The sequence below is a fragment of the Megascapheus bottae genome, chromosome 8 (genome assembly GCF_031878675.1).
Source record: "Megascapheus bottae isolate mThoBot1 chromosome 8, mThoBot2.hap1, whole genome shotgun sequence".
NCBI lineage: Eukaryota > Metazoa > Chordata > Mammalia > Rodentia > Geomyidae > Megascapheus > Megascapheus bottae.
In genome coordinates this window covers 22,072,484-22,086,558 of record NC_143516.1, presented here as the reverse complement: position 1 = coordinate 22,086,558, position 14,075 = coordinate 22,072,484, and the positions used below count along the sequence as shown (strand labels likewise).

Here is a 14,075-nt window from a genome sequence, read left to right as displayed (position 1 = left end):
GATGTTATGATTTTTCCCCCTTTAAGGTTGCATTTAAATGAAATTAAAATAAAAATTATGTTTTGGATTTTTTGAGCTCCCTGAATGTTTTGTTTGTTTAATTTGACTTATACAAAACTGCATGCCAAAATAGTACCATACACAGTTGAAAAATAAACAGTAAATGGTAATCTCAGAAGCATCCTATCCCAGATGGATGGATTAAAGATAATATTAATTAGTGAATCTTACACTGCTACCGGTTTTCATTGTAAAATTACATATTTTCTTATTCTTGATAAGTTTCTTTTTGGATTCCCTTTATAGTGTTAATATTGATTTTTTTTTCCTTTTGTCCATCCGTGGTCTTGAACTCAGGGCCTGAGCACTGTCTTTCAGCACTTTTGCTCAAGGCTAGCACTTTGCCACTTGAACCACAGCACCACTCTGGCTTTTTCTGTGGATGTATTACTGAGTAATTGAACCTAGGGATTAGTGCATGTTAGGCAAGCACTCTACCAGTAGGCCACACTCCTGGCTGAATATTGTTTTTTTTTTTTTTATCAGAAATAAACTTATTTCACATAAAGAGATTTCGAAATCTATTGTGAACAGGATTGTAGGTGATATAGCAATACTTATAAAAGTGGTATTCAACAAAAATCCTGGAAATAATGTCTTGTTCTTACAATATAATTTTGTCTTAAATAACTTTAAAATTCTTTCATTTTTTTTCTAGTCCTGGGACTTGAACTCAAGATCTGGGCACTATCCCTAAGCCTCTTTGCACTCAAAGCTGGTGCTCTACCACTTGAACCACAGCACCATTTCTGATCTTTTCTGAGTAGTTTATTGGTGATAACGTTCCTGCTTGAGATGGCTTTTAACAGTGATCTCTTTAACAGTGAGCTCTTTTGCTCAAAGCCAATGCTTCACCACTTTAAGCCACAGCATCACTTCTGGTTTTCTGGTGGTTAATTGGCGATTAGAGTCTCCTGGACTTTCCTGCCCTGACAGGCTTTGAACCAAAACTCTCAGATCTCAGCCTCCTGTATAGCTTGGATTAGAGGCATGAGCTACCAGGGCCCTGGTGAGTTACTGTTTTTCTGACACCCACTGAGTTGCATCATAAAGGCTAAAAGTGGACTTTAGAATGGTATGCAAGCTGGTTTGAATTTCACATAGGCCACTTACTTAGTAGCAAGTTGCCAGAAGTCTTGAGCCCTTCCTTCTTGGCATATAAAGTGGAGAAAATAAATGAAATCAATTAACTCTGTTCCTGGTATTTTCGTTGTATATACTCATTGGAAATCTCTCTTGAAGTCAGACATATGCTTGAAACCACACTCCAAATCCCCTCTCCCCAAAGCTATCAACAGTATCCTTTCTACCTGAAGAAAAAGGCTACGCCTGGCAATGCCTACCTTTCCAAAGTAAGTCTTCAGGGAACAACAGCCAGGTTGTGGCCAGAACATCCATAGCACTTTGTCAGTTCAAATTTACTCCTCCAGCTCTTCATTGCCTCTTAGAGTTATAGATAAAGCCCCACGCAGCTGATGAACTGCAGTAGAAGCATTCGGTGTGGACTGGTTTTCTTTTTGAATGTGATGCTCATACCCTTTGCACAAGGCCAAACTAGAGAATCTTTATCAAAATTTTGCTTCCAGAATATAATTTAGGTGACAAAATATTAAAACTGAGGTTCCTCTGAATGAAAGTAATTTCTAAAGGCCAGGTTCTAATTTCACATGCCACATCTAAGGCTATGGGTATGTGTATGTGTATGGGGGGTTGTTAAATCACGGTTTTGAGGCTGTAGACCACTGGGTTTGTCGTTGGCTAAGGTATTGAAGTTTCCTTGAGTTTCTGTTTCTTCATTGGCTCCACAGGCTTAATTGTAATACTACCACCCCATCCTTGGGACAATTAAATAACTCATACGTGGCCCTAAGTGCCCAATACAATATATAGCACTCAATAAATCCGCAATAAATTCAAAGACACATGATCAGATGCGGCTTGACAATAGGTTTTAGGAAAGGGTGTTAAGTGAATGGGACATTGGTGGATTTACTTTGGCTTGGCCCTGGTTTCAAAATTCGTGTGTGTGCACAGAACATGAAATCCCGTGTAGGTTCTCCAGGCATGGGCAGAAGGTTCACACACGAAATGTCATTTCAGCAATGTGCCTGGCGAAGCTCTGACGCTCGCCTAGGAAGTCAGGCGTCTTTGCCTGACCTTTGGGCATCTGGGAGGGTTGCCTATACCTGCACCCAGAGCTGGAAGGAGCACAACTCCAAGGAAAAGCCTATTTTCCCCAGCCCAAGAGAACGCCTAGTCTAGTGTGGGTTGACTTTTATTTTTACGTTAACACAAGTAGGCGAAGTCACTTCTGCCTTCCTCCCTTGGGGCTAAAGTGGCTAAAAGTCTGGCAGGGGGTCTCCCAGTGACCTCACACCCAGGAACCGGAGGTGGCTTGGAGTTCCAGGCCAGCCCCCGGGCGTTGGGGCGCGGCGGCGGCAGGTGGGGACAGGCAGTGTTCTGGGCTCCGCTGGGCGGCCGCGGTCCGAGCCAGGCCGGGTGGGGGCGGGGCGGCGTGGGGGCGGCGCGGGAGGACGCCCAGATTACCACGGCGCCACCACGCCCAGCCCCCCTCCCAGAGTCCCCCCTCCCCGAGACCCCCACGCGAGACCGCGAAGCATGACCACAGGCAGTCTCCCCAAGTGGAATAAAAGGCCATCGGGCCCGCGCGCGCACTCCAGTTCTCCGCGCGCCCACAGGCCTGCCGCGGGGGCCCCCGGCGGCCACCCGAGCTCTCAGTCGCCGGCGGCGGCGACGACGTCGCCACCCTCCCCGCCCCCCCCTCCCGCCTCCGGCTCCGAGCGCCAGGGGGAGGCCGCCCGCCGCGCGGCGCACGCTCCCGCCGCCCCCAGCCGCGGCGCACGACTCGCATCCCGGCCACGCGAAGTGGTCGCTGCCTCCGGGAGGGGAAGGAGCGTCGGGGAAAGCCGGGCGTGACGGCGGCGGGGCGCGCGCTCCGCGGCGGCGCTTCTTTTCTTCCCCTGTTCCTGGCGGTGGTCAGTCCCGAGTTTGGGCTCCTCTCCTTCCCTCTTGCCCCTCCTCGGAGCCGGCTTCTCCCCTCCACTCTCAGTGTCTTCCCCACTTGCGTGCGCAATTTGTTAGAGAGGGGGGTGGCCCGTGGGGATGTCCTGTTTCCACCAGACACACAGCGCAGAGGGGAAACTGAGACACTGGAAGCGACGGCAGTAAAGAACCGGATCGGGGCTCGCGCGGATCCGCGGCTGGGGCAGGCGCGAAGTTCGGGGTCCCCGGCGGCCAGAGTGACGGGAGGTGAGTGTCGTCCGTCCGCGCTCGCCATCCACGCAGGGTTCCCCCCTCCCCAGACTCGCGGGGCCCAAATTCCTCCAGACCCTGTGCGCGGATCTGCGGGGTGCCGGGTGTGGGGAGGGAAGCGGATGGGGTGTCTCTGCTCCGACTGCAAGGGTTCGTTTGGGGGGCCGGGTGCCCCCAAGCCCCGAGGGTCCCCCCCTGGAGCCCAGAGGCGCCCGCCGCGAAGCCGCGCAGCTGGAGGGGAGCCGAGGCCGGGGATCGCGGCTTTTCTACCTGTTCCCCACCCGGGTCGCGCCGAGACGCGCGCTCCGGGGTCTCCCCGAGGCCGGGTCGGTGACATTTATTTGTGCGAGTTCCCTGCAGCGCCCAAGCGGGAGATGCTGACCCAGGGTCCCCCACAAGGGGCCCAGGGCGCCAGAGTTTTCTGGAAGTCCCAGGGTGTGTGTGGAAGTTTCACGCTCGTCACAGTTCGGATCTCCAGGCAGGGACCGAGTGTTAGATCGCGGCGATCGCGTTTTCATAATGGTGATTTGGTTTTATTTTATTTTAATGTGGCGTGGACCGAATGGCTGCTGTAGTTTGCCTCTGGGTGAAATGAGAAGCGCCTGGCCCAGGCTGGAGAATGGCTTTGGGGGGGGGGGGGGGGACTTCGACTGTCCCCAAGTCTGCTGGGCGATGGAGAAGCACCGTCTGCGCCCCGTCTTTACTCTGCACCCCACCACAAACAACACTTCTTGTTGGGGGAAGCCGTGTGAGCGATTTCTTCCTTCTATCTGTTCAAGAGTCCGGACACCCAGGAGCCCCAGGCGGCACCGTGGCGCGACCCGAGAGCCAAGTGTCCACTGAAGTCTTCGTTTCTCTAGTCGGTCGGCCACCACGGAGCCATTCATGAATCCCGACCTGAGCGGGGCGCAGTGAGGTGCAGGTCCCCGGGGCTTCGCTTGGCGGGGTGCAGACGGGTTCCAGGGGTGTGTGTTTTGGTTTCAGGGCATTTCCACGTGGGGGCACCTCCGTGTGTGCGTGTGCGCCCGCGCACTTGATCTGCGAGGAGGTAACCAGAGTCTAGTGTTCAAACCCAGTGGGCCCTCGGCCATCAATTTGCTTTTCCTGGCTGTCATTACAGACACTTCCAAAATCTGATACCTAAGAGGACCCACAGGTTAGGTTTCACATTAAGAGCTCACAGTTAACAGTTTTTCTTTCTCCCTTACCCCCTTTGGCGTGGCACTCTGGGATCCACGTAATGGTTGGAGCGAAATCCATCTTGTGGAATATGGCATTTTGTTTCTCTTCTGTGCAGTCGGTGGCGTTTTGCACCCCGGGGCGCGGGTCGGTTTCACTGCTGGGTCCTGCGGGACTGAGGTGGGAGTCTTAGCAGTAATTCACAGCCGCCTCCTCTCTTCTGCGACTCTGGAGTTTTCGTTTGCTCTTAGGTGAAGGGCAGGATTCAAAGTGGACCATGGGATTTTCTTTTTCTTCTTGTTGTTGATTTGATTTTGGTTTTAGTTTTAAGACCCACTCAATGTGAAAAATAAAGTGTACTAGATACGATTCCTAGGAAGAATTTGGTTTTAAGCAAATACATTGTATTTCCTTTTTCTTGTTTTTAATCTTTTTTTGGTTAAGTTTATACTTGAGAACCAAAAACAAAAACAAAAACAAAAACAAAACAAACAAAAAAAACCCCAAACGGGATAGAGAAGAAACCTCAAAGTATTTGAAACCGATCTGTTTTAAGAGATTTGTATTCAGAGATATGTATTTGAAAAAAACAACATCATCCCAGGAAATAAAAAGCAGTAGTAACAAGAGACAGATTGTTTCTCCTGGAGAGACTGGCAGACTACAAGTTTTGTGGTAACAATACCCAACACAGATATAACGACACCCACTTTTATTGTTACCATAAACCATAAAAATAGTTTGTTCCACCTGATTAAAAGTTGAGTCATTCAGAGTTAAACTGATTTTTTAGAAAGAACTGAGCAAGAACATTAGAACATTTGACAACGTAATTAAATTAGCTGGAAACGACTTCTTTTTTGCATGAAGGATAGGTCCTTATCTTCCCAAGAAGAGAAAGTCCTAAAAATCAATTTGGCTTTTCATGTTTTGTTTTCCTTTGTAAATTCCTTAAAGATAAGTATGCTTCAATACTGTAGGAAATCCAAAATCAGAGATTGTTTCACCATTTAAATGAGACCATTCATTCATGTCTTTTTATTAGTTTGTATTTTATCAAACATTGGAAATTTATTTCCAATATAAATACGCATATGCGCCTCCATAAGGTATAGATGTGTGAAATAACATGTTCAAGTTAAAATTTTTAAAGCTCTTTGATTTGTATATAAAAGATCTTGTTTCAGAGCCATTACACTTTTTTTTAAAAAAAAACAAATTTAGATGCTGACTTCTAGAGGATTTCTCAAAGTTGTTTGAAAAAGAAAATCATCTTTCCATAAACATTTTTTTGGGGGGCTGGAAACTGACAGATGTGTAGTTTGCCATTGACTGTTTTTTTTTTCCTCATAAACAAAACTTCTCCGGATTAAGAAAAAATGAGGCTCTCCATTTCTAAGTTGTCTTTTATTTTTATTGCGATTTTGGGTGTAAATAAATTTTGCAGAGCCGTGAGAAATAGTGTCCAGTTTCGTGTTTTCAGTCCCTGTTGCAAGCTCTCAATGGCACTTGCCCTGTCTAAAAATACATTTATGTGGCACGATTATTCTTTTTAATTTTATGTATTGGAATTAAGTTGTCTAGGATTTTAGTATGATAGAATGGCTAAAACTAGTAACTACTGATATGAAAATTAGTATGTTGAAAAATCCACAGATAATAAAATTAAGCCTATTTCACCCAGTGGAATTGTATACTTTTTTTGTATGCATAATTCAAGAAGAGAGGAGGTAATCCCTTTGGAAACTTAGTGAAGTGTTAAATAATTTAAGAATGCAAGTAGTTGCTATGTTTTTATTCATTATCTTTTGTGTTATTATTATTATTATTATTATTATTAGGCAAAAGGAAAGTGCACTGAGCCTTTGGTGAAAACAGTTCCCCTTCTAAGGAGTTGATTCACCATAGTTCTGTATTTCAGCTGGTGATCATATTTCATGGAGCTGTTAAAGCACTTAAAAACTAAAATTAGGTACTGTCTGGTTGTAAATATTTCACATCACTCATTTAAGAAATAAATAGGAAAGTGTGTTATCAAAAATGGGAGATATTTCAAATTTTCTCATTCAAGTGCTCAACACACCACTGTCCAATACCTTGCATTCTCCTTCTTCTTCCTACTCCTCCTCTCTCCTCCTTCTCCTCCTCCTCCTCCTCCTCCTTCTTCTTTCTAATCCTGATGGTTTCTTTTTCAAACAGATATTATTCTTATATATGATAAACTCTTACAATGTGTCTCTTAAAATAATTGTGTTGAAATACAGCTGGGGGATTTTATTACAATGGTTACTAGGTGAAGGAAATCAACACCACTGGAGTGGTTGGCAGAGCAGGGTACCTGCTCCTCTCATGAATGTTGCCTGGTGAACTAAGGGACCGCATGTTCTTTCAGGCATTTTCTCTCCAGATGGGTGAGGTGCCAGGATGTATTTCATCCTTGAATGTGTAAGGCTGTGGTTTGCAGCTAGATTCATTTTAATGTGTTGGGGATAGGAGATGGTGGACACTGATTATTCATTAAATTGTATATGGAGTGAAGCTTGGCATCCTTTTGCTTGAACTGGAGTAGAAGAAAATAAACAAGAGTCACACATTCAACAGCGATCCAAGCCACTTTGCTTGCTTTTAAGAGGGTTGAAGACTTGGTAAACATTACTGTCACCTAATATTGCATGTGGCACTGCATACTAGTCCTGGTCTGGGTGGCGCTTCACTGAGACATTCTTACCCTTTCCTCATCTAGGTGCTTCCCAGTAGAGAAAGCCTGAAAACAGGTATTCCTCCATCCTCACCTCCCTAACTCATTCTCGCTGCAGAAGGAAATGACACTGATTGATTTAAAAATAGAAGCCACGTTGAGCTGTCAAAACTACATTTATATAGCAGTTAAAGATATTTTCAAAGAGCATACTTCTGAGTTCCACTGTAACCTTTTCTGTCATTGGAAGGTGCTAATTGATCTTAGCCCTGACAAAATAGTATAGTTTGATATTTGAAACCTCTCAGTGTTGGCTTGGCCCTTTTTTCACCCTGAGATTTCCATACAGGCTGATGAAGAAAGACAGCATTTTAAATGATTAGAAATGATTTTCCTACATAAAATAAGGCAGAATCTTATTTTAAAAATATTATTTACACACAGTAAGTAAACTTATTTTCATGTCCTTTTGGATCATGGAAGAAAGATCCATTTGATCATAATATGACTTAAAAATATTTTTTCTCATGGGTAATCTTTTCTACGATACAGAGTTTGAGGCCACATCTGATTGCTATTATCACATTTGAGCATTTTTGAGATGAGGTTGTAATAACTAAGTGTACAATAGCTGTCTTGACATTTCTTATCTAAGATTATGTGTTCCTAAGTATATTCATGTTTAAAGTATATTTTCAAATTAAAATCTGCTTTAGTCCTTGAGAAATTGCCATTGCATTCTGCCTGGAAATCTTCACCATTATCAGCCATTATCATTGTTGTAAAAGCCTTGCTATTTTGTTACCTGAGATTTTACTTTATGTAATATATTGTACTGAGAATTTTATGTGGATTAGCTGATTTTATCTTCAGCTATACCATAAATTAAATACCTTTATGGCTCCCATTTTTCAGGTGGAAAAGCTGAAATCCAATCATGAAAAAATGGGTTAGAATCAGGTTCTGCTCAGACTGACCTCCATACCTCCATCCTCAAGCATCCAGTTAGGCAGTTTCATCAGTCAGACCATGTATATAAGTTTTTAGTTAAGTAGCATACATGCATATTTACCTTTCTATGATTACTCATGTTAAAAAACCCTAAGTGGTAGTGAAATATGTTTCATATTTCATGAGTAATAGTATTTAAGGCAAGCCTACAAAAATATCCAAAGTAAAAAAAAAGGATACCTATTGTTAGGAAATGGAGTCATAGGGATATTAGAATAAAGAGTAGAAATTGAACTCAACAGGCCAGATCAATTCTAATGGAAAGGTTGAAGAAGAATGCTATGGTGACCTGATGAGAGTCAGGCAATGCCAGATGGGTAATGGGCGGCTGAGGTAGGAGGCTCAAGTTGGGTCATGGCTGGGGGCTGGAGGTTCAGGGTTGCTTGTAGCTGGAGAGTAACAGGAAATTTGGGGATGTTGCCTTGAGAGAGTTCTGGGTGGTTCCTCTCCAGTTCTTGGTGAAGGCCTGAAATGGCCTGGTTCGTGCTGCCTATTGTGTTGGTTAAGGGCTTGGCTCCCTGTGGCCTGCTTGGGAAAACTCTGGTGGGAAGAGGAAGTGGGCTTTCACATTTAGATTCAGATTCTGATTTAGGTAGCTAGCTGAAGAATTTCAGGCCGGGTACTCTGGGGAAAGTAGTCAATGGGCCAGGCCACAGGAACGACACTGAATTATGAGAACAGAGCAGATTCCTACCACCTATTTAAATAAACATATTAAGTAGCCATGATCATGTGCTCAGTAGAAATAGCCAAAACTGTGAAGGTGAAGAGCAAATGTCTGAATCTGCAGGGAACTTCGTGAGGCTTCTTTCTCTGTCATCAAGAATTTATCACTACGTCTCTGGAATATTTTGTTTACATGCAGAATGCTCAAGGGTTTTGAAGCCTTAATATGGCCAATTATACAATTTTGTTGTTATTGTTGTTTGAATCTTGAACACTGGTGACAAGGATTCTCAAATCCATATCTTTAGATAGAACCAATTAATATGGAATGAAATACTCAAGAGCACATAATGAGTACTTATGGAACTGTAACTCCTCTGTTCATGACCTTTGCAACACATTTTAAAAAATAGCACATTATGGCTTATAATACGGGAATTACATTGCAAGATACAGAAAAGCCACATTTTGAGAGGTTGAATCCAGAGTCCTTATTAGAAAGTCAGCCACAGGTGGACAAATGTTCCCCCAAAACTCACAGCTTTAATATTGTTAGAAAAGTGAGCCATGATGGTAGTAAAGAAAGAACAGAAAACAATCTTAACAAACCAGATCAGCATTAATGGAGAGTTGAAGAGGGATGCCTGCCGTGGTGGCCAGAGAGTCAGGAGACGAGAGACAGTGCAATGGTGGCAGGGGTCAAGAGATGTAAATAGGGTCGTGGTCAGGGGCAGGGTCCCAGGGGGATACTAGAGTCTCAAGAGTTCACAGGATAGGTCCCAGAACGTATTGTCCAAGTCCCTGCCTCTGCTTCTAGAAATTCAGGCACACTAGCATATTGTCCAAGTCCCTGCCTCTGCTTCTAGGAATTCAGGCACACCTAGCATGGGGAAGGGTGGGGAAGGAGGCGGGGACTTCATCTCAGAGTTTTCGGAAAGATCCTAGCATCCACCAAAATGCCAACGTGGCACCAGTTAGACCCACTATCCATATTTCAGGCTCAGCACCAGTGACTCACTCATATAATCCTAGCTACTCAAGAGGCTAAGATTTTAGGATCTTGTTTTGAAGCCAGCTTGGGCAAGAAAGTCTGTGAGAATCTTATTTCCAATGAACCACCAATAAGTTAGTAAATGAATAAAAACTGGAAATGGAGCTCAAGTGGTAAACCATCAACCTTGAGTAAAAAAACTAAGGGACAGTGTCCAGGCTCTAAATTCTAGCCCATGACCAACACACATGTACACACATACACACACACTACACAGTGCATAATATATTTCTATAGGCAAGCTTAAATTTTAGTGTAGTCATCTATGTTTTGGAAATAGTTCACTATCTGTGCTTCAAATTATTGTTTTTTTTTTATGGGACATGGGGATTGAACTTGGTCTGGGAGCTGTCTCTGAGCTCTTCAGCCCAAGGCTACCACCCTACCATTGAGCCAAGCCCCACTTCCCTTTTTCTAGAGATTAGTTAGAGATAAAAGTCTCAGGTCCTTTTGTGCCCAGGCTGGCTTTGAACCTAGATCCTCAGATCTCAGCCTCCAGCTAGGATTATAGGCATGAGCCACCATGCCTGGCAAATTATTGTATTTTTAAGGCGTTTTTGTTTCTCTAGGTCAACAGTTATGTTTTTGTATTAATGACCTGTTTTTAAAGTTTTATCTGTGTATGTATTTTGCCAGACTCCTTCAGTTAAATGAAATCCAACAAATATGTCCACTAGAAAAAAATGTGTCAGTGTTTTCTGTGAGGCAGGAGTGGTTGGCCTGTGAACCAGAGGCACTGCCCTGAATCCTGTGCAGCTCTTTGAGTATATGAAATTTCCTGTCATCAAAGTACTTAACCGATCTAGTATGTTAGTATGTTATTATTACATTGCTGGCAAAGAAGTAGCATTATAACTACACAGGGCACTGAGATCTGAGAGTCATAGTTTGGAGCCAGCTTAGGCCTGAAAGTCTATGAAACTTTTAACTAATTATTCCAATTAATTATGCCAATTACTCCAAATAATCACCCAAAAATGAAAAGAACAACAGGCCAAAAATCAAAAACAAAAAAATCCCTAAAACACCAAAAACCTAGAATACGTGGTATGGCTCAAGTGGTAGAATGCTAGCCTTGAGGACAGCCACCAGGCCCTGAGCTTTTATGTGCAGGATTGACACGAACCACCACCACCAAGAAAAGTAAACCGGTCACAGCCATTTCCACTAAACATTTTTACATGAGCATTGGATATTCAATTGCACTACCATTTTATTTTAGTTGGCTCACAAAGAATTTTAGTGCAAGTCTTTTTTATGTTTTATTTTTTTAATGATAGTTAAAGGCTTCATTTAAAAAAAAGGCAAGTTGTCCAGGAGTTTGCCTAGTGATAGAGAGCTTGCCTAGGATGCACAAAGACTCAGATTCCATTCCTCAGTACCACATACATAGAAAAAAAAAGCCAGAAATGGTGCTGTGACTCAAGTGGCAGAGTGCTAGCTTTGAGGAAAAAGCCCAAGGACAGTACTCAGACCTTGAGTTCAGGCCCCAGGACTGCCCCCCCCCCCAAAAGCCAAATTCTTAATACTTGGCAAATGCTTAAATGCTTTTCATTATTAGTGTTGCTGAAAACATGCAAAAATTGCCAAGGAGTGAATAGGGTTTTTTATTTGTTTTTCCTTACTGTTTAAATGGGAACTTTGAGGCTTTTAGTGTCTTAATAGAATGACTACATCATTTTCTATAGGATTGCTTAGCACAATGAATTAATCATTGTAACTAATGTCACAGGTTTTTGCCCTGGGATATTAAGATTAGGTCTGAAGGAATACTTGTTCTATATACACTCAGTGACAATATTGGTGTTGTCATGGCCAGAATAACTGTGTCTTCTTGATGCCTTCTTGGTAGACTATTCTGGACCGTGCTTACTCCATGATGAGGACTCTCTCACCCCTAAAATGGTCATCCATGTTCACAGTTTTATCTGGTGTCTCTTGCATTTACAATTCCTTTAAACATTTTTTGTTTCTGGCAAGCTGTATTCTAGAATTCTCAGCAGGGCTTGCAAAGGCACTTGTGCTGAGGACTTTGTCAAGTTTCCATTCTCACCTCTCCCCATCCCCACAAGGAACTCTTCTCTAGTCCTAGGAAAACTATATGGTCATGTTACCTCTCCTGTTAGCTGAGTTGTATGATTTTTTTTTCTTTTTAGTCCCAGAGTTCCCAGTTCAGTGTTTACTTTTGCCATGGCAATAGGTTACGTTACGTTAATCTAAATTCTGCTGTACACTGAGAATTTGCTTATGGGATTGGATGTTTTTGACAGTTCTGTATTCCAGTGCAATAGACAAATAGTATGTAGGTGGTCACTAAATTCCTGCTGAGTGAGTAAGGACATGAGGCTTGAGGGCAGTGGCAGTGGCACCAGACAAACCTTGCCATGAGACAAAGAGTATTGCAAATAGCTGTGGCTGTCAAGTGGATGGAACGTTTAAGAACAAAGTCAAGGACTAGGGGTATTAGCTCAGCAGACTGATAGTTGAATCCAGACTCAAGTTGAGTGAGTGAGTGAGTGAGTGCGTGTGTGTGTGTGTGTGTGTGTGTGTGCGTGCGTGTGTGTGTGTGTGTGTTGAAGAATATATGTTTATTTCCAACCATTGAGAAGTCATTGATCTAGTAGATAAGCCAGGGTCCTGGAGATCTCTGAAAGAAAGCACTTGAAATCCACAGGACCTAATTCCTAATATAACATAGTGGGTAAGTATTAGAATTTAGAGCAAAGATGTTTGAATTCAAAGTCATCTCTGAGACTGAAGACTTTTTAAAGGCAAATACATTCCTTAACACATTTTGGTTATAATGGAATATACTGCATAGATTTGGGGTGAGGATCATTTAGGTGAGTACACTTGGATTTTTTACATATATGTGTGGTTTATATATATATGTAGAAAATTCGGGTTGGGAGTTTGACCTAGTGGTAGAGTGCTTGCCTAGCATGGACGAGGACCCAGGTTTGATTCCTGGGTACCACATACATAGAAAAAAAGCTGAAAGTGGTACTGAGGCTCAAGTGGCAGAGCTCTAGTCTTGAGAAAGTCCATGGACAGTGCTCAGGCTCTGAGCACAAACCCAGGACTGGCAAAAAAAATAAAATAAATTAAATTCACACTGTTGAGTGGAATGAGTACTAGTAATATGAGTGCTTTTGACTGTAATTGTGTATCATTCGTTAGATTACCTAGAGTGTCCCAGCACATTCTGCTGACAGTCCTTTGTGGGCCCTAAATTTTGGATCCTAAAAGTTTTGTCCAAGTACAGATTTAGTATTCTATTCTGGAATCATCTTGGTAAATTCAAGCCTATGCTTGGAGCTTTACAAGAAGATAATACAGATGCTCAAAAGTTAGCATTGGTCATATAAATGGCATACATTATGTCTTTTATCATGTATTTATAATCCAGCAATCTAATATTATAGAGCTTTAATCAATGTGGATCTTAAACTACTCTAAGTTTTTATTAAAAATGACATTGATATTTTGTAACAGTTTTACTCACGTGTTTTTCTTTCAGCCTGAATTTACCAGTTATATCTTTGTATATGTCTTAATTCAGAGTGAGCTTGAGACATTCCATATTAACTTAGAAAAATAAAGATGTTGATATTCTTCTTACCAATGCAGTGACAGTGGGAGATTACTAGCACCTTTGCTTCTAGTATCAATCACCTTGGCCCTTAGATTGAGATATAGTTGCTATATAGCAGGACAGAGCAAAAGAGAAAATGGAAGCTCAAAAGTCAAGTGTCTAGGTCTGGCTTTTCTACTTGGAATTCTGCCTGGTGGACCTCAATAAAAATGACAGTATAGATACTGTGCCTGAATCCCTCCTCTTGATATGTTCTGATTCAATTTCTTAGTCTCTGATTGTTGGCGTTTTGGTGTTTGTTCAGGAGGCATTTTCTTGAGCGTCATTGGTTATTCTGTGTCATCTCTGACCTCTGCATACTAGATAACAATAGTTCTTCCTCGCCTGAGCAATAACTGTTTCTTGACATTGCCAAATGTGTTCTGGGAACAAAATTACTCTCTCCTCCGCCTCCCCCCATTACTATTGAGAAACTATAGCCTAAACAGACTTAATATCTCTTGATAACAGTGAAAAGATTCTCAGGGCTCTGCACAGGAGGA

General features: G+C 42.8%; 1 protein-coding gene across 1 annotated transcript in view; it reads left to right on the top strand.

Moving 5' to 3' along the window:
• The first annotated feature begins 3,080 nt into the window (after positions 1-3,080).
• The window catches only part of Eya4 (EYA transcriptional coactivator and phosphatase 4), a 216,727-nt gene continuing 205,732 nt past the window's right edge, over positions 3,081-14,075 (top strand). Inside the window, exon 1 of the mRNA XM_090337647.1 lies at positions 3,081-3,330. The gene's annotated coding sequence lies outside the window, so the exon portion shown is untranslated. The remainder of the gene's footprint in view (positions 3,331-14,075) is intronic.